At 37.7% G+C, this 26,341-nt stretch overlaps 1 long non-coding RNA gene across 1 annotated transcript; it reads left to right on the forward strand.

Annotated features, from left to right (window-relative positions):
- Positions 1-603: 603 nt before the first annotated feature.
- On the forward strand, positions 604-25,943 carry LOC125150849 (uncharacterized). Its single transcript, XR_007146505.1, has 4 exons — positions 604-715; positions 15,756-15,873; positions 21,058-21,167; positions 25,780-25,943. It is a non-coding gene; the product is annotated as an uncharacterized LOC125150849 (long non-coding RNA).
- Positions 25,944-26,341: the final 398 nt, after the last annotated feature.

Here is a 26,341-nt window from a genome sequence, read left to right on the forward strand (position 1 = left end):
CCAGAAACTTGAAAACAAAACTAGTGTTATGTATATTATATATACTATTATATACATATGTATGACATTGGTTTATTTCTTCGATTCCACTTCCACTTTAGACAGAGTGGTGTGGAGAAGACCGTGGGAGGATGCTCCGAAAGTTGACCCAGCAGAGAGGAATGGAGCCTTTGCACTGCCGCGGGTTCCAATCCAGTCTAGGAAGGAAGGAGGGCGCTGCTACATTGTATCCATTCAAAGGCTGGGGGGTGGGGGGAGCAGGACCTGGAGCAGCGCGGCGCTGACGCACAGGAGGCGCGTGATTGACGCAGGCGATGTTACTAAATTCGGCAGTTGGCCGGGCCCTGCCGCCGGCGCGCGCCGCAGATAGCGGAGTAGGTTCCCCTCGGTCACCCCCGCCCCTTCTCCATTCAGTGCCGCGCGGGGCGGGGCGGAGCGCGCGGGGCGGGGCGGGGCGGGGCGGGGCGGGGCGGAGCGGAGCGCGCGGGGCGGGGCGGGGCGGAGTGCGCGCGGCCGCGTCGGGATCCGGCCGAACCAAATATAGTGGAGCCTGGCTATTTTTAGCCGGGCCTCGGGCGCGAGCCCGCCGCGTGAGGGGGCGCCCTGACCCTGCCAAGAGTGCGGAGGGGGCGGGGGCGGAGTCGCCATCTTGGACCCGGCTCGTCCCCGTCTAGTGACCGGCGGCGCTGGGCAAGGCTGTGCGCAGGGGGTCGGGGTGAGTGGGTGTGAGTCTTGGGAGAGAGGGGGCGAGGGCTGTGACTGGTGAAGAGGGCGAGGCGCGGGCGAGGGAGCGGGGCGCGCGGCCCGTGGGGCGTGCGGCCCGTGGGGCGTGCGTGTGTGTCGGACGGCGTAAGCCGTCTGCCAACCTGCTTGGCAGTCCTGCCACCCGGCGGCCCGGCCAGCCCCGAGTCGCGTGGGGGCGGAGCCGCCCGCGGCCACCACTTCCTGAGAGCCGGGGATACCCCTCCCGGACGTCACGGAGGAGCCGAGGCGGCGGTGGCGGCCCGGGGCTCATCCTGCACTTGCATCACGGGTGCAGCAGCAGCTGCTCTGCTCCTTTGTGGCTTTTTCCCCTGTTGAGTAACTGCTTTGTTAACTGAAAATACCATGACGGGCCAGTGTGATCACCAGCTCAAGACCTCAAAGAAAGTGAAGCTGTCAGGCAAGAAGAGGGAGACTCCCCTAGCCGGCTGTGATGGTATCTGGTGGGTGGGTGTGTAGAGAAGCACTTGACAGTTTCCACGTATTACTTCTTGCCTAATTCTTCACCCCCAAGAAGGTTTAAAAATACTTTTATTTCCATGCTGTAAAAATTTCATGTGTTCTGCACCCCACCCGTTCCCCCTTTAGTTTGAAATCTCATGCAGAACTGGAGTCACTGTAGAGCAGAAACCCTAAAATTAGGTACAGTTTTTAGGAAACAGGACATCTTTTAATGAATTTATTGAATAAAGTCCATTTTCTAAGTGTTAATATATAAAAAGGTCTTTGCCCACTCAGGGTTGTTCCAAGGCTACTAAGTTTGTTCATATGAATCGGGCTCCTCCAATGACAGTTTTAAACTCATGTCTTTGTTTACCTTTAAAAAAAAAATCCATCCCTGGCTGAATATCTCCAGGTAAAGGATTTCTCTCTTTTAAGTGGATGTGTTTTTCTGGATGTCTGTGTTGGTTAATTCTGTGCTTTCCCCAGCCCCTCTTTTGCATCCTTTCCTTCCTGAGTATCAGGTCACCAATCTTTGTTCCTTGACTGCAGTTGGGCTGAGGGCTGTTGTCTGATTGCACTGAGCCAATCAGCTGGCTTAGTACTCCTCTGGGTAGGAAGTTGGGCTGACTGTTGGAGAAGTTCCAATAGTCACTGATAAGTGGCAACGTCTTTGCACTCAAATGGAAAGTCATGGAAGGAGAGACAAGGAAGGCTCTCTTACAAATTGGGACACCATCCTCTGCTTAATCCTTGGTCTCTAAACCTATGCAATTCCTCAAACAGAATGAATCATTCTCTTTTCTTTTTCAGATTAATATCTATTGATCTATACCTTTTCATAAATCTGATTTATTAGAAATCACAATATTCTGTAAGGCATGTGTAATATGACTATTTCAGTAGTCTGAATTACCTTTTTGATGATTATTTTGTATTAAATGAAACTTAATACTTTATAATTAAATCTCTTCTTTGGGGAAATCAAATAGAATAAGACTACCTTAATCCGTGCAATGTTGAAAACTTAACTGGTTTGGTCCTTTTTCTAGAAGAGAGACATTCATGTGTGGCCTAGTTTACACACACAAAGCAAAGAAAGCAGTTAGTTTTTGCTTTCATGAAGGGTATGGCAGTCAATGTGTAAAAAACTCTTTCTATGAAGTAACTATTACAGATTCATTGGATATTAACCTTTCATTTTGTTTTGGTTTTGTAGGTGAAGCCTGCAAGAAAAAAAGTGCTCTTGCTCTTGGAAAATAAAATATGAAATTTGGGGGAAATTTATTGTGTGTGATAGAAAACAATCACTTTAACAAAGTGGGGTTTAAAAAATTGCTTTAAATGCTCTTCTGATTAAGCAATGACATATGATGTTGTTGATTTTGCTAATAAACAAAGAATGATAAGTCTTATTAATGCTAAGGTTGGATAAGGAAAAGCGAAATAAAAAATCCAAGCCAGAAGATGTTACCTGAAATGAAAATAGGAAGGGAAAGTAAAAGAATTGTGTAAGTCCAAGTTTCTAGAATCACTGTAGAAGTTATATATATATATATATATATATATATATATATATATACACACACACACACACACACAGACATATATATGTAAAGATATATATATGTAAAGATATATATAATAGAAGATATATATATATATATATGTATGTATATGTAAAATTTGGTAACTGTAGCTGACATTCACTTACAAACTTTAGTGTTCTGTGCTCAGGAATATGGTACTACTGTAGTAGTTTTCTGACTGATCTACCTGCATATCATCTCTTCCATATCAATTCTATCATTGCTCAAAAGGTCTGGATATTCTCTTCAAAGGTCTCCATATCCCGGCCTCTTTATTTCCACAGAATTTCCCCATTCTAGTCAAACTGGTATTTCTACTGTTCTTCAAACATCTTTCTCCCTCCCACATTTGTTCATACTTTTCCTTTGTATTATGTTCCCTTCTCCTTCTTTTCTGCTTATTGAGATCTTATCTTTCCTGTCAAACTAGCTCAAGAAATGTACTCAGATTGTGCTTTAGTCTTTTACAGAGTTCTTATTTTACAGCTTTTTTTTGGTGCTTTTGTGTTCATAGCTTATTCTCCTGTCAAACTATAAGCTTCAGAAACATGCTTCACACATCTTTGAAATTTCTGTGGCACCTAAGTTTAACATAGATAGTAAATATCCATAAGATATTTCTCTCTTCTAAATTTGAGTATAGAGACCAGCCATAATATAAATAACAAACTATATGGATTGGGAGCTTCTTGGCATGCATTAATGGATGTATATGAGATCATACATTAAGCTTTCTTCACCTCAACTTCTGACAGTCGTGATTGAAGATAGATAATGGCTACAAGCCCAGACAGTTGCATGTTGATACAAGGAAATTGCAGTTCGGCTTGTACCTGTTGTATCTGCATAGGAAGATTAATTAATGATTTTTTTTTTCCTGATAGACTTGATTCTTATTTTACCCTCTTTCTCCCTTTATTTGCACTTTCTCTTATGCTGCTTTTTCTTAGTGATGAACCGGATGCTGTAGGCTAGGAAATGTAATGTCGTATTCTTGTGCAAAAATTTCTTAAGATTTACAAAATTGAGAACTCTGACATCTGTGTATAATGAGTTAAATATAAAAATTTCTTAATTTTCTACCTCTTCTGAAATATATTTAACTAGATGTGTATGACACTATGTATATGTAGAAGTGAGCTAGGCAAAGAGATTTTGGAATTATATTTGTAGGAAGTTTTAGAGAGAGGCTCTTGTGACTTAGAATATTAAAATTTACTTTAAAAGGAAAAAGGAATAGATGAGGGAAGACTTTCTATATTACAGATTTTAGAAAACAGTAAAAACTGAGATAGAAAGATTACTTAATAGCATAACTGCTAATAATATTTTAAAATCTCACTAAATGATATATTTTTTTAATTCATTAATAAATAACAGGCTTGGAGTGTGGTTAAAAAGAGAGTTTGTTTCTTTTTTTTTATTTAAAAAAATCTTTTAATGTTTATTTATTTTTGAGAGAGAGAGAGACAGAGTGTGAGTAGGGGAGGGGCAGAGAGAGAGGGAGACAGAACGCAAAGCAGGCTCCAGGCTCTGAGCTGTCAGCACAGAGCCCAACGTGGGGCTTGAACTCACAGAATGTGAGATCAGACCTGAGCCGAAATTGGATGCTCAACTGACCCACCCAGGTGCCCCAAGAGAGTTTATTTCCTAGTCATGTTTTTCCCCAGTTGCTGGTAAACTCTAGAAGACCACAGATTTGGGGGAGAAAAGTTACTACTCTTGTGTGATAAATCAACTTGGGATATTATTTATACCTATAAAATGAGAACTTATTTGAGCTAGAAGTGATAGATGAAGTTAATATCTTTTTCCAGATATAACCCTTTTCCTTATCACCCAACTGTGAAATAAAAAAATTTGCCTCACATGAACTTCAGTTGCTTCAGAATGTTCTCCAGGAGTGGGATGCTGTATTTCCCAGAGAGCACTAGATTACTTCTCAGAGGCCTGGGTCTGGCTTGGATGCCATGAAACTGCCCTACCTTGGGTAAGTTTATTAAGCTTTTTTTTTGGAGCCTAAATATCATCATCTATAAAATGACAACATTGGGCTATCTGATCTGAAGGATCTTTCGGGTTCTGGAATGGAATGCTTTTTTAGGCCAGTTAAATATTGTGAATCACGAGTCAGCTCTGGTCTAGTCTTCTGTCACTACCTGACTGCTGTAGTCGTAGGCTCAATAACTCTTTTGTATCTAACATGTATGCTTATAGTAGTAATCTTACTAGTAATATATTAAACTGCTTTGGCCTGTGTGATAATTAATTGTAGCTATTGAGTAGGATCTTGGTAGCCTGAAGGAGTTAATGTACTGCTAGCATCACAGCTTTCTCTTATCCATAAAGTAGAAACGAGCATCAACCTGGATAGTCCAAAAGTCATTTTATATTTAGCTATGGAATTTGTTTTTTTGTACATTCATCTGAATATGGATGAGTAGCAAATTGACTTCATACAAATTAATAAACTTTCATTGGAATGGATACTGTTGTTTGTTTCAGTTCCTTTCTGATCCTTACTGCATGCTAGGCATAAACCATTTATTTCTTCTTAGATGTAGCAGCCAAGGAATAACTGTCCTTTTTGCTTTTTTCTGGAGAATGATTGGTGATGGTGAGGTTGTAAGTCTTTATATCTCCTTGTAGAGTGTAAGTAGATAGGGTGAAATATTAAGAAGGTTGGTCAAAAGGAAAGTACCAAATAGGTATTAGGTTGAAAAAATATTAGCACATCAAGCAGGAAGAATGCAATAAATTCTGTTTGCAAACTTGTTACATTTTCAGTTGGATACATCTTTATGGATAAATAAGAGCCAACTTTATAGGCATTGAGAAATACCTATTTTAACACATTGCAGGTTTATTTATTATCTGAGGTTTGGAGAGTCAAAACGTGGTTTGTCCATTAACTTAGGGCTGTTTTTTAAATGCCTGTTCTACATATTTAGGTATCTGGTTTCCTGCTTAGATCATGTAATTAGTAACTGATTCTGATTTTTTTACCATAATACATTTTCCAGTATTTATTCCGCATGTTTATAGTTCACTACTGGAAAAATTCCTCCCTGACATCTGTTCTGAATTAGTTCCCTTTTCCAGTTATGTTTTCCTGTTTTATCGATTGTGGTGATGAGAATAGAAAGCTTATATTTTAAAGATTTATCCTATTTAAGCTTAGTGAAATTGAAACATACTACCTCATTATTTCTAATTTCTGAGAATGATTTTCTTATTTTAAATTCACATGTTCAGTTACTATTTTTACTCTTTTAAAACAACAGAATAAACTGGGTAAAAATTGAAACCCATTTACCATAGTTTCATAGCATTTTATAGCTGTCAATTGACTTTTTAGTTTATTTTTCATATTTCAAAATGTTTTTTAAGAGAAGCTTCTGTTATGTCAAAATCTTTTAAAGTCTCTTTTTTGTTTAAATTACCTTGGACATATTTATTTTGGGGGATGAATTTGTTGAGCACTTAGAGCAGTTCTTGGCACAGAGTAGGTGCTCTGTAAACATTTGATGGGTGAATGAAAGCAGTTTTCAAGAAGCTTTATTCCAAATATTCTATTTTCTTTATCCTAACCAGCCTTGTGGCCTTATTAACTTTTCTGAGAGAGTTTTACGTAGAGTTTAGGGCTAAGAGAGCAGCCGAGGAGGCTGGTTGCAGATCAGTGTGCTGTCACCATTGCAGCTAGTCTACAGAAGAGCTGTGCCTTTAGTTGTACCACTCTGTGACATCTGTGTTTGAACCAAGAACCAATTCAGGTATCCTAAGGAATTGTGCCACATTTTGACTTAACTCCCCCTAAGAATTAATCTCTGGCTTATCTCTATTTTGAAGTGCCTCTCTTACTATAACACTTTCACAAGATTGTGTTCTTTCCTCTTTTCTTCACTGCCTCTGCCCTGGGAATAAACAACCATCAGTGAGTTCTTCACTTCTAGTCATCAGGTTTCCAACTGTAACCCTCACTTTGCTTTTCATTTCTGGATGCTACTATTTAAGGCAGCTTCCAAGTGCATACTCACTTGTGCACCATCTATCACCCATAGACTGAGGTCCAAATGTGGAATATTTAGTAGAGATCACTGGAATTATATCTACTTAACATTTAATATATTAAGCATTTAAAAATTTACCTTTTGAAAAGGTAATGCATTCACTTGATTCAAACAACAAAGTGTTTAGAAATGAGCAGTTTCCTTTCCACCCCTGTTCCCCATCTATTCAATTCCCATCCTTCCAGAGTTTTTAAGTGCATATTCAAGCCAATACAAATATAAATTCTGTTTTTCATTTTATATAATACATATAATTATATATGTATTATTCTCCCTTTTTCACTTAACAGTGTTTCTTGGAGTTCTTTCCATAACAGTGGGAAAATATCCCAGATATATTTCACTTTAATAATATATCTTGGAGCTCTTTTCCACATCATTGTGTGGGTATAGCATCATTTATATCACCAGTCCCATATTGATGGGCATTTGGGAAATTTTCAATCTTTTGCTATTAGAAACAATACTGCAGTAAGTACTTTTGTTACATAGATTATTTCATACTTGTGTAAATGTATTTGTAGGGTAAAATTTTAAAAGTGGAATTGCTGACCAAAGAGTGTTATGTTATTATAATTTTATAGGTACTACCAAATTGCTCTCTATAGAGGTTGTACAATGTACACCCCCACCAGAAACGCATGGGAGTGACTGGTTACCCATGTTCTTGCCCACAAAATGTGTTCTTGAACTTTTGGATTTTTTCCAATCTGATGGGTGAAAAATGTTATCTTAGTGTAGTTTTAATTTCTATTTACCTTATGAGTGAGTTTGAATATCTTTTCATATGTTTAGGAGCCATTTATATTTCCTTTTTTGTGAAATGTGTCTTTTATCCCTACCTTTCTTGGTGGAGGGGGCGGGAGGGGGAGCGGTTGGTTGTTTAAAATCACCCTGTGGCTGTTGTGTTTAATTTGCCCGTTGTAATGTGAGTTGCAACATGTCCACCATCCCCGTTTGTTATTGTCTTTCATCTTTGCTTATGGTGGTTTTGCTAAGTAGATTTTTTTTTTTAAATGTAGTTGAATTTGTTATACTTTTATGACTTCTGGATTTTGGGTCATAGTTAGAAAAGCCTGTCCCATTACAAAGTTGTAAAAGAATTCTCTCATATTATCTTCTATTATCTTTGTGGTTTCTATTTTACACTTCAGTTTTTACCCATTTTTCTTGGTGTATGGGTGATGGATGGGTCCAACTATATTTTTCTCCGAATGACTACTCAGTGCCCCAGAAGCATTTGTGAATAGTCCATCTCTATGTTGTTTTGTTTCTTACAAAAACAAGACTGATTTATCTATTTTTTTTCACACCTACTTTGCTGTGATTGAATATAAATACTGTTCTCTGTTTTCCTTCCTATAGAACACCTTTCTTAACGACAGTGGCAATAATGTCTTTCACCCTGCTACCTCCTTGCTTGCCTCAGCAACACCCACAGCCTGGCAACCAGTTAATATTTGAGTTGAATATAGGTGCTCAGAAAGCTCTCCAGGATTTTCCATTGAATATTAACTAGCTAAAAAGAAATCCTAACTGTAATCAGGTTCCTTAGAGGACTTCGAACCAGGGATGTCTTCTGGCTCTCGCTAGCCATATTGACCAGCTATCGTAGAAGCTGAAGTCCACTACCTGAGTTCTTCACTCCTAAAGCAGTCCAGTACGAGTTGCTTCTTCCTCTTCAAGGTCATATCATCTGCCATCTCTGCTTTGTCTGACAATGTGGGAAATTACCTTCTATAGTTGGAGTGGGAACCATAATATGCCAAAAAACTGGTTTGAATCCTCTGTCATGCAGTGGCCAGCTCCAAAACCTCATTTACTGTGAAAGTGATTATGGAATGATTTGGGGAACATTTGTCTTCAACTTGAGACCCAGGCATATTAGGTTTTTTCATAGGGAACCTGGGGAAAACCCTAGTACTGTTCTACCCAGGGGAGAGAATCCAAGCAGGCTGATGAAACCCAGTTTACTTGGTATCCTTACAAGCACGTACTAAGCTACTTGGGTTCATTTTACAGCTCCTTGCCTTGATAAAAGACTTCCTTCCACTTTTGAACCATTGCCCTAGGTGATTTTTCTTTTTCAGACTTGTCCAGGCTATCTTGCTTGTTCTTTATTACTGAATCTTTTTTGGGAATCCTATTTCTTATCTGTGCCTTCAGACTTTCCCCTGATGCTGATGGTGTGTTCTTTGTCCAATACCAAATTGACTTAAAATTATTTTGGCCAAAACCAATTTTGTGAACACAGACTGGCCAACTGGCAGTTTGGGTAAAAAAATGATTTGACTTAGAGAGAGAGAGAGAGAGAGAGAGAGAGAGAGAGAGAGAGAGAGAGAGAGAATATCCTAAGTTAATTAAATTTTTGAGTAGTGGTAATTTTAGAGTATTATGGGGTGGTTAAACACTTTGATTCATTTTTTTAGGGATTTTTCTAACTTTTCTTCTTTTATATTTCAAATCAATTTTCAGCTACAAGAATACTTTGTTGCTTATGATATCAAAAAGTTAAAACAACCTCATTTCCCAACCTTAGGAATAGTTGGACAAGCTTGATCTTAACTACAAGGCAGTTAAAGGTTAATTGGAACAACAAAAACATAAACATCAAATGATAAGATAAAAACATGTTTCCTTTTTTTCCCCCTTCTTCATTAAAAAGGCAGTGTATGTGCAGTACAGGACACTCAGAAAAATGTAGATAAGAAATAGAAGGACAAAAGAAAAAAAGCCGTAAGTTCATTCCAGAATAACCACTGTTGTCCTTCCCTGTCTTTTCAAATGCATTTTATACACATACACTCTGCATGTTGTTTGTAATCTGCCATTATTTAAGCATTCTTCAGTTACTGATTAGTCACCTTTGTGTAGGATTAGGTTTTGGTTCCATTTTGGTTTTTGTCTGGAAGCTGTGGACTGGGCCATCTTCACTGTGAATAGATGGCCATTCTTTTTTTTCCTTCTGTCCATCAATCTTGCCTAGGCCCACATCCAGACTGGGCCCCAAAGACGCTCTGCTTCCTGTAAGTGAGATAGTTTGTAAATGAAGCCATTCTGCCAAGCTTTTCTATGGACTTAGGAAAAGGGTCAGTTTTCAGAATTCGTGTGGAACTCTGATTATATATAAAATAATTCTTGGAGTTTGTGCTTGATGTATATTATATTTATATATATGTAAATTACATAGGGAGAATAAAGAGGGAAAGACTAGATTGAATTTCCACTAAAATGAAAATAACGAGGCATTGCATTAGAGAAATCCATGATCATTGGAGGGAAGTTATTTAAAGAGACTTTCTCGAAATCAGTGTTGGCAAATATACTCTGTATTGTGTCCAAACCCAAGTCCATGGAAGACATCACTAATGAGTCATGTCACTGTTTTTCACTGATCCAAACTCCGCTTTGGATCATTCTTAAATTGGGGTTCTAGATAGCTGTATCTACTGGAATAGGTGTGGAACACCAATCTCTTTGCCATTCTTGCTCTAAAACGTTGCATTAAAGATTTTTTTTAAATAGTGGATTGAATAGAAAGCTTTAATAAAATGTTTTATATCTGATGAATAAGTTTATGATGGTAAATATGAGATGTGAGCAGGCAGTAATTATCTGAGTCTCACGCAAAGCACATGCCTCATTGTTATGATCATGGAAGAAGCATAATTAAATTACAGTTTTGTTCTGGAGTGAAAACAATGTCACAGTAATACTCATCATTATAAATTGCCCATGGTATGGTCATGGCGATTGACTCTCTCCAGCATTCGTTCTATCCCAGATGATTAGTGTAAGCAATTATGGTTGATCCCATTTCCTTTGCCAGTGAAGGCTTAGGCATGGCCTGTAACCTGTTCTGGCCAATGAGATTTGAAAGGAAGTCTGGAGGAGGGCCAGAGTGCTTCTGGGAAAGAGTTTCCTTTTCCTAAAAAGAGATAAAAGAAAGAGATGGTACCTTTTCTTCCTCTGATGATGTTATGAGAGAATGTAATGGCTATAACTGCTCAGGCCATCTTAGAACAATGAGAAAAAGTAGCTTTGGATGAAGTTCATCTAGAAGGTAACAGAACGAGAGAAGAAACCTGAGTCCTTGATGACCTTATTGAACTGCTGATTGTATTTTTGGTCTGCTCTACCTCTGAACTTCTAGTTCTGTGAGATAATACAGCGTGATTTGGGATTTTGTCACTTGTAGCCAAAAGCATTCTGAGTGGTTATACCTACTTTGTCCCAAGCAGATTCATGTCCGATGGATTTGATTTTATTATGATACATTTACTTTTATCAGGGCTCTTCCCTCTCCTGACTTCTGGCTTCATAGAGTGTGTGCAGATTCTCGGCCAGTTCTTGTCTTTATCTTCTCTAAGGGACGTTGCCTCAGACCAGGGTTCTTCAGAGAAAGCAGTAAAGAACTGGTGTATTTTCTCATCTTGTGTCTTTTACTCATGGCATAGAGTAAGTAGTACCAGGAATGTGTACAGATCAGGGTATTTGAGTCTTCATTATGGCTTCACTGTTTCGTACCCATGATCTTGGGCAAGTCACTTGAAGACGTTGAGTTTCTTCTTTGAAATTTGTTACTGATAGTCTTTTTTTTCCTTCATGGTATTGTGATTCAAATGAAGTCATGTGAACATGGCAAATTTTAAAAAGTCCAGTTTTTAAAAAATGAATAGTCAGGCTTGGTTGGATTTTCTGATTATTTTCCAGTGAATTAATGTCAAAATCTCTATAATCAGCTCTGTGTAGCGCTTGTTAGCCTGTAAGAAAGGCAAGAAAGTGTGATGTGGGTCATAATAATACAAGTAATTAGGGATTGAAGTTGATATTTTAGTGGCAACTTACAGCCTGAAATAAAGTGAAAGGACCACACAATTATGAAGGAGAAATAAAGGTCAGAATGTTTATCTTGAGGCTTGATTCTAGTTCAACCAGAAATTCTGGTGAGCCAAATTTGGGGAAAGAGAAACCAGTAGAAGAAACACCCCCCTCTAGTGGCGAGGGGCCAGGTTCTATACTTTGGTTGCTAAGATGGGTGACTAGGGAATGAATGGCTTCTTAGCATGTTTTTTAAGTTTTGTTTTTTGTTTTTCTTTTAAAGATTTTACTTTTAAGTAATTTCTATATGCCCTGTGGGGTTCAAACTTAAAATGCATGTTCTACCAACTGAGCCAGCCAGGTGCCCCAGGATGTTTTTTAAGTTTCTTAAGAAGAATCCCAAGGATCTAGAGTCAGAACTTTTAAGGAAGATCTTTAGCCCATCTTCCTTATCAAGGGAGTTAACACATTTTACAGAATAAGTAGTATTTTGGCAGTCTCATGTGGAATTGATTGAAAAATATAGATGCTACAGTTGGAAGTGGTTCACAGTTTACTTTTCTTGTAGGTCATTTAAGAGCATGAGAATTAGGAGACTATTGTTGCTAAATTTCTTATTGATCTGAGATAATACAGTATGTACCTTTATAAATCCATTTGTAGGGGGATAAAGCCTATATTTAAAGTTATGGGTATGCCATACAGTAGTATTCACCTATATATACAAAATAATGGGGGTGGCTTTCCTAAGTATAATTATTGATTTGAAATTTTTTAGTGGCCATCCTGAGAACTGAATGTTTAACATGCATCTTGGAGGTGATTTAATTGCTTTCTATGGAAAGGTAGTGAAATTAGGTAGATTAAAATAACATATTACCCACAATTCAGTGGTTTGGTGGGAACAGCTAATGCATTATTGAAGGACATCTCATTTTAAGGATGTATGTTGTTGATGGTAATAATTACAAGTAATTATTACATTTACAAATCTCAAAGTCCTTGATGTTTTTATTGTTCAACTGCTGTTTGGGAAGAATCCTTTAACATTTAAAGGTTTCTGAAGAGGCAACATTTCAGACAACACATTTTTATGGAACTCTGGGTTAGATCTAAGGATGATTTGAGTGCCATTCTACTCTAATACAGAATAGAATGATTAAGGCACAAGAAAATAAATTCTGGTACCAGACTGCATTATCAAAGTGCCATTTAAAAAATTTTTAATGTCAAACTTCCTTGCCCTGAAGAGAAGACATTTGCAGCTTGCAGTAGAACCAACCTCTCAATAACTTAAAATGTGTCTGAAGATGTTTTATGTGAAATAAAAATGGAAACATTCTCTTGGAAATATGAACTTGTACATTGGTAAAGTAAGATTATAGAGTTATGAAGTGAACTTTTGTATGTAACTTGTGGAACTAATATCCTTAGTTTATGGTTATACTTCATAAATATACTTGATTTTAGAAAGAAGAACTAGGTCTGGCAGTAGATCAGGATCTACCTATTGGGGAAAACCAGAAATAGGAGGAAGAGATTATTAATGGTTCATTCTTCACCGAGAAAAATTCAGTATGGAATAATTAAGGTCAGCTACAGAAAGAATTATGATTATGTTAAGTGAGTTCACAGATATTGTTGAAGGCAAATCAGCTAGAACTGATTTGTTAATATATATGGGGGCAATAAACCAATTAGATAGTCTCTTTACTAAATTAGTATGACAGTAGTAGAAGATTATCTGGAGGGAAATAAAATAGACGATAGGGTTAGTGGTAATTAGGCCTTCATTAAATCCTAGCACTAAAGAGGTACTATGTATATTAGTGATAGCTTAATTCTATACATAAAATTGGATATTAAGAATTGATAGAATGTTGGCATTGTTAAAATTAGGCACGTTGATTTTTGTGTAAAGGGTTGCAGCAAGTGGATTTGAATAAAGAGCCTGTGCTCCAAACCTCATTTGAAATTCCAGATAAAGTATAAGAATAATAATAATACATATTCACATAGGATTTTACAGCATTCTGAGTGTTTTCAGATCCATGATTTCAGTTTAGTCTTATCAGAACTCTGGGGGATAGTAGCACAGGTCTGATTATCCCATTTTTACTAATAAGGCAGTGGAGGCTCAGGGAGGCTAATGGACTTGCTAAGCAGCAAATAGGGACGAAACTGTCAGGTGTGGTACTTGAACCCAGGGCTTCTTACCAAAATGCCTTTGTTCACTGTCTCCTGGGGCTGCAGTAACCAATTATCACAGATCCGGGGTATAAACAACAGAAACGTATTTTCCCACAGCTCAGGAAGCCAGAAGTTTGAAATCAAGGTGTTGGCAGGCAGCACCCCTCTGGAGCCTCCAGAGGAGAATCCATTCTTTGCCTCTTCTGGCTTCTGGTGGCTGCTGGCTTTCCTTGACTTACGGTTGCCTCACTCCAGTCTCTGCCTCTGTGTTCTCATAGCCTCCTTCTTTTCTGCTCCGTGTCTTTTCCTCTTCTGTCTCAAAACACTCTTGGCCTTTCTCTGGAAAGGACTTTCTCTGATAAGGACTGGCTTTAAGACTCCACTAGTGATTAGATTTAGGGCATGCCTAGATAAGCCAGGATGATTTCCTCATCTCAAGATCCTAAATTACATCCCCAAAGGCCCCTTATTCAAAGAAGGTGATAGTCATAGGTCCTAGGTATTAGGGCATGAACATATCTTTTCAGGGGCCACCATTTAACCCCACTACATTTATTATATGCAATTTAATTCTTTATCTTCCTTTTGGATTGAAAAAATAATCTTCCATGTGAAGATAGGTAGTGGACTTAGGGAATTTTTAGCTAGTATCTAGAGAGGAACATTTAAAATATTTCTGGTTGGTGCTAAGTGCTTAGTAAGTAGAATTGACCTAATACAAGAGTTCCACCAAATTGTTATGTTGGCTTTCGCATTCACAGAACTATAAAAGATGGGATTAAAATAAAGTAACATTTGACTATTCACGATTAACTATTAAAAGTTGGCTTTTTCGTTTTTGTTTCTTGTGCTAGAAGAGGTGTATGTGTATGTGTGTTTTGCATTTTGTTAATGACCTTGGTATGATCAGTTTCTTACATCACATGGGCATTCTAATTTGGGTCATATAAATCAAGATTCATATATGTAACTCTTTGAAGGAAGGGGCTCCATGTCTCTTACTTACGGTTAGAACTCCAGTATACTGCTTGACACATAACATAGATGTGCTCAAGTAATTTGCTGAATGAACGAAATAACTTTTTTATGACATTCAAATCACGTAGCCACAGATCCCATACTAGTTCGCTTTTTGGAGGGTCCCGAGTGGCAATAACAATAAGATCTACTCATTGTAGGAGAATCCCCCATGTCTCTCAGAGATTGCACTGTGAGTACATTTGCTCTTTTTTTTTTTAATGTTTATTTTTGAGAGAGAGAGAGACAGAGACAGAGAAAGAGACAGAGAGAGACAGAGTGCGAGCAGGGGAAGGGCAGAGAGGGAGACACAGACTCCGAAGCAGGCTTCAGGCTCCGAGCTGTCAGCACAGAGTCTGACGCGGGGCTCGAATCCATGAACTGTGGGATCATGACATGTGCCAAAGTCAGATGCTTAACTGACTGAGCTACCCAGGTGCTCAAGTCCATTTACTCTTGACAGAGCTTACAACTTTTTTCATCTATGATAATCTTGAACTCTAGGCCAAAAAAACTGTCATCCTTGCCTTGTTCACATTAATAAAAATTAATCAATGAGATTCCTTCAGCCCATCAGTTCACTACTCACTAGCATGAGCTCAGGTAGCGTTAGAGGCAGTAGCATGGGGCCTATTGTACAGCTTTTCAGATCATTAGTGCTAAACATTAAGGTCTGGGGAAGGTTCTGGCTTTTGCCTTCTCAAAGGTCTACAAAGTTTTCACTTTCTGATACGAATTCCAGTGTTAACAGATCGAAGTCCAGTGATTATAATGAATTATGTGCCAGACTCTTCTGGGTATTATCGCAAATACTGCTTCCAGCCAACCTTAGAAGTGAAGTACTGTCATCATTCCTGTTTTACAGAAGCACAAAGAAGTTAAGTAACTTGCCCAGGTTCACACCAAGATTTGAAGCCAGGTAGTCTTACTGCAGAGCCTATGTGCTTAGCCATCTCCAATGCTGGCCTCATGCTCATTCGTTTGTAAGTAACCTGTTCTTTCTTTTTGAAAGTTTATATTTTTCTTTATTAAACTTCAGAACTTTTGCCAGGATATATCTAAGCTGTATGCCTTGTTTCATTTATCCTGCCTGGCACACAGTGAGTGCTTTTGATCTAAGAACTCTAGTCTCCTCCTGAGGGAAGTTTTCTTGCACTATGTTTTGATTATTGCTTTCTCCACTGCGGTCCCTCTTGAGTTTCTTTTATTTGCAATGAGGGCTCCTAGATCTGCCCCCCCATTTCTCTTTCCTTTTCATTCAGGAATTCCATTTCTTTTATTTTTGATTTGGATATGTGATAACTCATTCACTTGCTTTTCCAGATAACAAGTTTGTTCTTTTAAGGGTTGGTTCTACTGTTTAATTCCTCAGTTGAAATTTGAAGTTTATAAATTGTTCAAAGAATTTCTCAGTCTATTATGTTTATCCATATTAAAATATCATCATCAAGTAAACAAGGTTTATTTGAGATGTGTTAAGGCTGTTTCAACATTAGGAACTATTAATTTAATGTATCACTTTAAAAGATCAGAAGAAAAAAAATTAGGATTATTTCCCCAGATATTACAATGGTATTTGATAAATCAGTATTCATTCATAATAAAATGAAGAAATAAAAAACAGTTCTTGGTAACCCAGGAGATGAAAGATATTTTCTAATAGCCATTGTCGTACTTAACATTGAAATAACTTAAGGGATATTTCCTAAGTGTATTCTCTGAACTGTGGGTTTTTAATTTAAAATTTTGTATATTTATATCCTTTTACCAATACCACGTTGTCTTAAGTGCTTAGTTTTATATTAAGTACAGAAATCAGGTAATGTGAATTCTCCTTCCTGTTTCTCTTTTTCAGAGTTGTTCCACTCATTCTAGGTCCTCTGCTTTTCCATATAAAGTTTAGAATCAGTCTGCCAAATTCTACCAAAAACTATGCTGGAATTATTTTTGAGATTGCATTGAATATGTAGTTCAATTTGGAGAAGACTTGATATTCTAACAATATTGAGTCTTCCAATCCAAGAACATGTTACATAGTGCCAGTTTTACTTAGGTCTTTTTTATTTATCTCTTTAGTTTTGTTTTTTTTTAAAGCATACATATTTTGCAAGTATTTTGTTAGCTCTATCTCATATTCTGTTGCTATTTTACATGATACTTTTTTAAATCAAGCTTTTAATTTTAATTCCAGTATGGTTTAACATATAGTCTTATATTAGTCTCAGGTGTACAATATAGTGATTCAACACTTCTGTACAACACCTAGTGCCTGTCACAAGTGTACTCCTTAATCCCCATCGCCTATTTCACCTGTCCCCCCGCCCATCTTCCCTCTGGTAACTACCAGTATGTTCTCTATAGTTAAGAGTCTATTGCTTGGTTTGCCCCCTTTTCTCTTTTTTTCCTTTGCTTGTTTGTTTTGTTTCTTAAATTCCACATATGAATGAGATCATATGGTATTTGTCTTTCTCTGACTTATTTTGCTGAGCATTATACTCTGTGGCTTCATCCATGTTGTTGCAAATGGCAAGATTTAATTCGTTTTTATGGCTAAATAATATTCCATTTTATGTATGTATGTGTGCACACACACACACGTACACACATATATATACACACCATATTTTCTGTATCCATCTATGAATGGGCACTTGGGCTGCTTCCATAATTTGGCTGTTGTAAATAATGCTGCTATAAATATAGAGGTGCATGTATCTCTTTGAATTAGTGTTTTTGTATTTTTTTCGGTAAATACCCAGTAATGCAATTGTTGAATTGTAGGGTAGTTCTGTTTTTAACTTTTTGAGGAACCTTCATACTGTTTTCCACAGTGGCTGTCCCCGTTCACATTTCTACCAACATGCACAAGGGTTCCCCTTTCCCCACATCCTCACCAATGCTTGTTTTTTCTCATGTTTTTGATTTTAGCCATTTTGACAGGTGTGAGGTGATATCTCGTAGTTTTGATTTGCGTTTCCCTGATGATGAGTGATGTTGAGCATCTTTTCGTGTATGTGTTTGTTGGCCATCTGGATGTCTTCTTTGGAGAAATGTCTGTTCATGTCTTCTGCCTATATATAGATTTTTTAAGTTTATGTATTTGAGAGAGACAGAGGTAGCACAAGCAGGGAAGGGGAAGAAAGAGAGGGAGAGAGAATACCAAGCAGCTCTGTAGCGCAGAGCCTGACATGGGGCTCAAACTCATGAAACCTTGAGATCATCACCTGAGCTGGAACCAAGAGTTGGACGCTTAACTGACTGAACCACAAAGGCACCCCTCTGCCCATTTTTTAAATTGGATTGTTTGTTTTTTTGGGTGTTGAGTTGTATCAGTTCTTTATATATTTTGGGTACTAACCTTTTTTTGGATATGTCATTTGCAAATGTCTTCTTGCATTCAGTAGGTTGCCTTTTAGTTTTGTTGATTGTTTCCTTTGTTGTGCAGCTTTTTATTTTGATGCAGTACCTGTAGTTTACTTTTGCTTTTATTTCCCTTGCCTCAGGAGACATATCTAGAAAAATGTTGCTATGACTGATATCAGAGAAATTACTGCCTGTGTTTTCTTCTAGGATTTTATGGTTTCAGGTTCCACATTTAGGTTTTTAATCCATTTTGAGTTTGTTTATTTATTAAAAAATTTTTTTAACGTTTAATCATTTTTGAGAGACAGAAAGAATGAGTATGAGCAAGGGAAGGGCAGAGAGAGAGGCAGACACAGAATCTGAAGCAGGCTCCAGGCCCTGAGCTGTCAGCACAGAGCACAACGTGGGGCCCGAGCCCGTGAACTGTGAGATCACAATCTGAGCCGAAGTCAGACACTTAACCGACTGAGCCACCCAGGTGCTCCAGTTTTGAGTTTATTTTTGTGTATGGTATAAGAAAGTGGTCTGGTTTCTTTCTTTTTCATGTAGCTGTCCAGTGTTCCTAACACCGTTTGTTGAAGAGATTGTCCTTTTCCCTTTGGATATTTTTTCCTGCTTTATCAAAGATAAATTGATGTTACAATTGTGGGTTTATGTTTGTGTTTTCTATCATGTTCCATTGAGCTATGTGTCTATTCTGTTTTGGTTACTACAGATTTGTAATATTTTGTGACGTCTGGAATAGTGATACCTTCAGTTTTGTTTTTCTTTTTCAGGATTGCTTTGGCTATTTGGGGTCTTTTGTGGTTCCATACAAATTTTAGGATTGTTTGATTTAGTTTTGTTTGATTTAATACTGTTGGTATTTTGATAGGAATTGCATTAAATGTGTATATTGCCTTGGGTAACATAGACATTTTAATAATATTTGTTTTTTCAATCCATGAGCATGGATGTCTTTCCATTTCTTTGTGTCATCTTCAGTTTCTTTCATCAGTGTTTTAAAATTTTCAGACTATAGGTCTTTCACCTCTTTGGTAACTTTATTCCCAAGTATTTTGTTATTTTTGGTGCAATTGTAAATGGGATTGTTTTCTTAATTCCTCTTTCTGCTCTTCATTATTAGTGTATAGGGATCTGGAGTTTTATTAAAAAAAAGGTATTTTAGTATGTTGGTTACAATAAGGCAACATATTTTAACAAACACCAACATTTCAACACCTTAATACAATAAGAACTTATTTCTCCTTCATGTAATACTCCCATGTGGATGTTTCTGGTTGATAAACAGTTTTTCTCTGTATGGATTCAGGGACTCAGGTTCCTTGCATCATGTGGCTCTGCCATTTCCTAAGGCCTTGACATCTTCTCTTTCCAACTGGCAGAAAGGCAAGGATATAGTGGAGAATGCACATTTTCTTCTCAATTACTTTGGTCTTGACACAATGCACATCATTTCTGTTCACATTCTTACATTCCAAAGGCCAGATAGGTGGTCTCACCTATCTGTAAGGTGTGTTTGTATATTGGTAGTGGGGCGGGGGGCATGGGAGAATGGGAAATAGTATCACCTGGGCAGCCACACGTAAGGGAAAGGAATAGACGTTCTCATTTGTAATTGGCAAGATGACACCTCTGAATAGAAGACACTGTGGTAATTAATATCTTTCAAATTTTAAACTATACATATCCTTTGAACTTAAAACTCCACTTCTAGCAGTTTTTACTGAATATATATTTACAAATGTGTACCTATTTACATTTTAAGGACACATCTAGTAACGTTGTAATAGCAAAATATTAGAAATATCCTGAATGTCCATCAAAGGGGACTGGATGGGGGCGCCTAGGTGGCTCAGTCAGTTAAGCGTCCGACTTCAGCTCAGGTCACGATCTCGAGGTCCGTGAGTTCGAGCCCCGCGTCGGGCTCTGGGCTGACAGCTCAGAGCCTGGAGCCTGCTTCCGATTCTGTGTCTCCCTCTCTCTCTGCCCCTCCCCTGTTCATGCTCTGTCTCTGTCTCTCAAAAATAAATAAACGTTAAAAAAAATTAAAAAAAAAGGGGACTGGATAATCAAGTGGTTATATTTTCATACAATGGAACATTTTGTAGCTACTAAGAGTAATAAGGCAGTGAGAAGTGTATTGCCTGGGAGATTTGAAAAATGAGGTACAGGATTGTGTGTGCATGGCTACCACTTATTTAAAAAGAAATACATACACATACGCAAAATATCTGTGGAAGGATCACAAGAAACCGGTAACAGTGGTTGTTTCTGGTTACAACTAAAAGGTGATTGGGGAATGGGATGGGAGAGAGACATGCTTTTACTGTATACTCATCTATACCTTTTGATATGCTCCTTTTTAAATATAAAGAAGTTAGTTGTAGAAGTATAGTTAATGACATGGAAAAATGGTTGTAATATATTGTTGCCTGAATAAGCTGTTGACTGAAAGGAATGTACAATAGGGTTTCAGTTTTATAAATAAATAATTTTTAAGTGGCATATACAAAAATATAGTGGTTTTTTAGTGATTTTTTTGCTTATCTGTATTTAAGATCTTGTAAATAATGCGCATCTATCACCTTTGTAATTAAAATATATAAATAAAAATAAAAGAAGAAATACAGTGAAAACTTTCCCTAGTACTCCCTGAAGTTAACCCTGCCATGAAATCTTTCCCCATTTCAGCTGAATGCCTCTTATTTGCTTTCATGCTACATTTTTCATACATTCATCACACCTTGAATTGCATTATCACATACACATTTATCTTACCTACTCTGTACATTCTTTTAAAGGCCTGGATCTTACCAGATGCATCCAGATTCCCTGTCTATGCCAAGAACAGTGTCTTTCTCATAACAGGTGTGCAGTAAATACTGAGTTGGTGCTTGAAGCAGAGAGCACAGTGAGTAAAGTGGTTGTGCATTTTGTTGTTTTGTGATGCAACCTGTATTCAATACTGTACCAGATTCACTCTGTAGTTATGCCGGGGCCCATTAGGTGCAGTGCAAAGCATGTGGGTGAAAGGCTTTCCTTTCTAAAATGATATTGGTTGTCCCTAGAGATCTCTGTCTCTACATCTTAGATTAGTTAGTGTGGTTTGGTTATAGAAATATGTATAGCAAAAATGACATAAAGTTGAAAATAAATTTAAGATTAGTCAAATTGCTGATGACATGGTTCTGCTGTTTTACAGGTGAGACACTCCTACCTGCTTGACATATTTTTTAAAGATTTAAAAAAAAATGTTTATTTACTTTTGAGAGAGAGAAACTGCAAGCGGGGGAGGGGCAGAGAGAGAAAGGGGGACAGAAGATCCCAAACAGGCTCTGCACTGACAGCTGCTAGTCCAATGTGGGGCTCGAACTCATGAACCAGGAGATCATGACCTGAGCCAAAGTCTGACTCTTAACCGACTGAGCCACCCAGGTGCCCCTCTGCTTGGTATTTTAATTGAGATCAGTTTGCTCCTATTTTTCTCTCCATATTACTTTCCTTTCCCCATTTGTGTCTTTTTGTTACAACATCTCCTTGTACACATAACTTTAGTTCTGTTATGGTTATAGGGGCCAGTTTTGCATGAGAAGAGATAGAATTGGGAGCTGATAATGTTACTTACAGCAGTTAAGATTTTTTTAATTGAAATTGCTTGAGAATTGCTTTGATGGCCTGGCTTCTCTTCATGTCCCAGTTTTATTGCTATGGATTTCTTGCCACTTTATTGCCTTATTCTCCATTTTTCTTCCCTATGTTCTAGTCACAGAGGTTTACTCAGTATACCCAAAAGTTCTTTCTAGGGCCTTTCCTCAAAACTTTTCTTACCGGGAGGTTCTCTGCATATGTCCATTAATTTAAGTACTACCTTCCCACAAAGAGCCAGTTCACATGCCACCTCCTCAAAGAAGTCATTACAGATCCTCTTAGTCAATTTCAATATACTCATTCTTCCATTAAATCATTATACCCTCAGTAGAGTGCTAATTAAAGTTTATTTATTAATTTTTTCATTGTGTACACATTCATTGAGTGTCTACTGTGCATAAATTGTTCTGGGAGCTAGGGTAAGAGACTGTTAAGACAGTTTTCAAGAAGCTTACAGAATAGTGGGGGAGGCATATGAGCAGGATAGTTTCAGTACAGTGTAATAAGTACAGTGGGTGTGTGCAGGATTCTGTGGGAGCCCAGAGAGGGAGCATCTAATGTAGCAGGGGTTGGGGAATTCCAGAAAGATTTGAGCTGGACATTGGAGAAATGGAGGTAGAGAAAGGAATTTCCCAGACTAATGGAACAGCACATTGTAAGTCACTGAGATGTGAAATGTCTTGCATATCTGAAGAATAAGTAGCTCAGGCTGCAGTGTGGATAGGGGAAGTGGCAGGAGATGCATTCAAGGAGGCAAGACAATGGAATTGTGATGGACCTTTTGTGCCAAGCTAGGCACACGAACTTTCTGAAAGCAGTATAGAGCCCTTGAAGGACTTTATGTAGGGGACAACTAAGTAAGCCTTGAGTTGTTTTTCTCGATGGTACGAATCAAGTCTTATACATCATGGTATCACCTTAGCACCTAATACAGAGCTTGATACTAGAGGCCAGTAAAATTGAACTGGGTTTGCTGGGTACTGCTTTAATTCTTTTCAAGAATTAATTTATCTGAAATAATAACAGTAATAGTGTTGAACACTTTTGCACTCTGTCAAATCTATAAGCATTATCTTACCTAATCCTTACTACTCTCTAAGCATAGGGGCTTAGAGCATTTAAGTGAGGGGACCACCATAATAGTTAAGTCTGCTTAGGTTTGAATTTCAGCTCCTCCAGTTACTAGTTTTGGACCTCAAAGTTACATTTGTGCTTCAGTTTCCTCATCTGTAAAATTATAATGATAATAATACCTCATAGGGTATTGTGAGGAGTAGTGATACATGTAAAAACATGTAAAGTGGTTGGCCCTATAGTTGCTAAGTGATTACATGCCCAATAAATAATTAATTTTTAGCTATTATTAGAAACACACCCCAAAGTCACAGGCACAATTAGCGGTAAAGCCCAAGATGAACAAGGCAATTTGACTTCAGAATCTTTAATTACTATTTATTCTATGTTATAACTGCTTCTGTGGTTATAGTGAGATGAGTAAAGATGGGTTCCAAGCAGTGAAACAAAATGAAGAATTTTAGTCAACATGGGAAATACCATTTGGGGTAGGGAGTTCTTAGGGGCTCTTCAAATTACCCTCACTTAAAGAACTCTTCCTTTGCTACCTTGCCTGCACTTTAGAGACTTATGTGAGAAGTATATCTCTGTAATTTAGGTAGATGATGTTAATTCCAGATTCATAGTTCACGTAGCTATTGAACCTAGAGACTATTTTATAAAGGTCTCCCTCTAGGAGTTGGTCTGCTAGTGCTGGCACCCAGTATACAATGTCAAGTCTTGTAGCTCTGTTCCTTTTCTCCATACTCCCTAGATTTTTCCAACTTTAGGACCCAAGTGGGAGTCTTATGTTGGAGGATGTTGTGCAAACCACATGCGTAAAGAAAATAATTTACATTTTTCCTTTCTTAGCTTCTGGAACATCAGTGATTCCATCCTCCCACTTCTATTGGGCAGAAATTGAGGTATTCTCCTTATGCTCCCTCATCTTCTCCAAAAGGCACCACACACACACACACACACACACACACACACACACTCCTTGCCATACATGTCAGAGGGACCCAGCATAACTGCTTTTTTTCTGATTCAAGGTCCTAAGAACATACTAAGTCTTTGGTAATAGAGGCTCCCACCAGCAATTCACTTTTTCTTCTCTGTTCTTACTCTTTCCAGTCATAACTGTCTTTCAACTTTCTTTTTTTTTCACCAATTTATCCCATTATCCCTTGCATAGTGCTTGGTATATAGTAGGCATGCAATAAGTAGTTTTTGAAAGAATAAAAGAAAGGCAGGATGCATTGTATATTCAATGCTTTAATGATATTCAATTACAGAAAAATGTGCAAAAATCTTGCCTTCCTTTAAGTTTCATGGGAACAGATTGGTGTTAGCAAGTAGGCCCCACCGTCACCTCCACTGCCACATTGGAGCTCCCACAACTTCAGGATTTATCCCCCTGAGTATATGTAGTAATGGGACTGAATGGATGCCTCACAAATAGAGATCTCCAGGTTTGGGGCAGGTCTGTCTCATGAGCTTTGTTATTTTTCCAAATTCTTTTGTAATTTCATGACTTCCTAATGGAAGAGTTTCCACAAATTTAAGTCCGTATGGAAATTAATAAGTCATAGGAGACATATTGCTTACTGTTAGAAAAGGGTGGGGGAAAATAGAAGATATCCAGGGCCTATGGTTCAGAATAAATAACCTTCATAATTCTGGTGTCTATAAGGACTCAAATTTATGTAGACAGTGGTGCTGAGACAAACCCTCTTTCACTGGTTTCCTAGGAAAACCGTTAGAGATGTGAAAAAAGAGGCTTAAATTTTAGGAGCTTATGCTTGCCTGAAAGTCCAGACTCATGTTTAGTCTGGGCCATGATGACACACCAGTAGACTATCCAGACATGTTCAAGGCTGTGAACCTGGTCATTCAGGACTTTGTTTGACCTTGGATCTCATATAGTGTATTGCAGTATGCAGAAATAGTGTGTCGAAAGATGAAGAACATCTCCTGAAGCCCAAGAATGTCGTGTGTGTGTGTGTGTGTGTGTGTGTGTGTGTGTGTGTGTGTCTGTATCTATAACCTGGAGGTAATCTCCAAGACTTCAAATGAAAGTGATACCCAGGCTTGAATCTGGTGTGCTTCACGCACAAATTTTGTTAACTGCTTGCTCTGTCTTCAAACCTCCTTAAAAAGGTTACTTTAAGGTTACTTTTCATACCTCTATAAGCAATTAGAAAAAGAAGACCAAATTAAACCCAAAGCAAGAAGATTAAGATAACAACGGAAATCAGCCAGATAGAAAAGAGATAATTAATAGAGAAAATTGACAAGCCAAAAGTCTGTCCTTTGAAAAGTATAATAAAATTGATGAACCTCTACCGTGATTGATAAGGATAGAAAACAGAAATTACCAACCTGAGGAATGAAAGAAATATCACTAGATCATACTGACATTAAAAGAATAATAAAAAAATAATATGGAAAACAACAATGTGGAAATTTTATACCATTAAATTCAACAAATTAGATGTTTTCAAATTACTTTAAATCATAACTTACTAAAGCTAATACAAGATGGAATAGAAAATCTGAGTAACCCTTTATCTACTTAAAATTTTGAATTTTTGATTTAAAAAACCTTCCCGTGAAGAAAACTATAGGTTCAGATGATCTCTCTGAGGAGTACTATAAAACATTTAAAGAAAAAACAATATGAATGCTAAGCAAATTTAGAAAATAAAGGAGGAAGGAATATTTCTTAACTCATTTTATGAAGCAAGTATTACCCGGATACCAAACCTGAGAAAACTATTTCAAAAAAATGTTGCTGATCAGTATTTCTGTGATTATAGCCACTGCAATATAGTGAATGGTTGTGTCCCTCCAAGATTCATGTGTTCAAATCCTAACCTCCAATGTGATGGAGAAGTCAACAGTCTGCAACCTGGAAGAGGACCCTTACCAGACACTGAATCTGCTGGTGCCTTGATCTTGGACTTCATACCCTCCAGAATTGTGAGAAATAAATGTTTGTTGTTTAAAGTCACTCAGTCTATGGTATTCTGTTATAGTAGCCTGAAGTAAGACAGAAATCAGAATCCTTAATGAAATATTAACAGGTTGAATCCAGCAATATATGAAAAAGTTAGTACCTCATGATCAACTGGGGTCTATTCCAGGAATACAAAGCTGTTTAATCCAAAAGTTAATTAATGTATTTCACATATTAGTATGATAAAGGAAAAAATGTTTAATTCTCTCAATAAATGCAGAAAAAACATTTCACAAAATTCAACAATTCTTGACTTAGCAAATCAGGAATGGAAAGAATTTTATTCAACCTGATGAAGAGCAGCTACAGAACACCTATAGTAATGTCATATTTAACATTAAAATATTGAAAGCCTTCCTCAT

This window comes from Prionailurus viverrinus, chromosome D4 (assembly GCF_022837055.1).
Source record: "Prionailurus viverrinus isolate Anna chromosome D4, UM_Priviv_1.0, whole genome shotgun sequence".
NCBI lineage: Eukaryota > Metazoa > Chordata > Mammalia > Carnivora > Felidae > Prionailurus > Prionailurus viverrinus.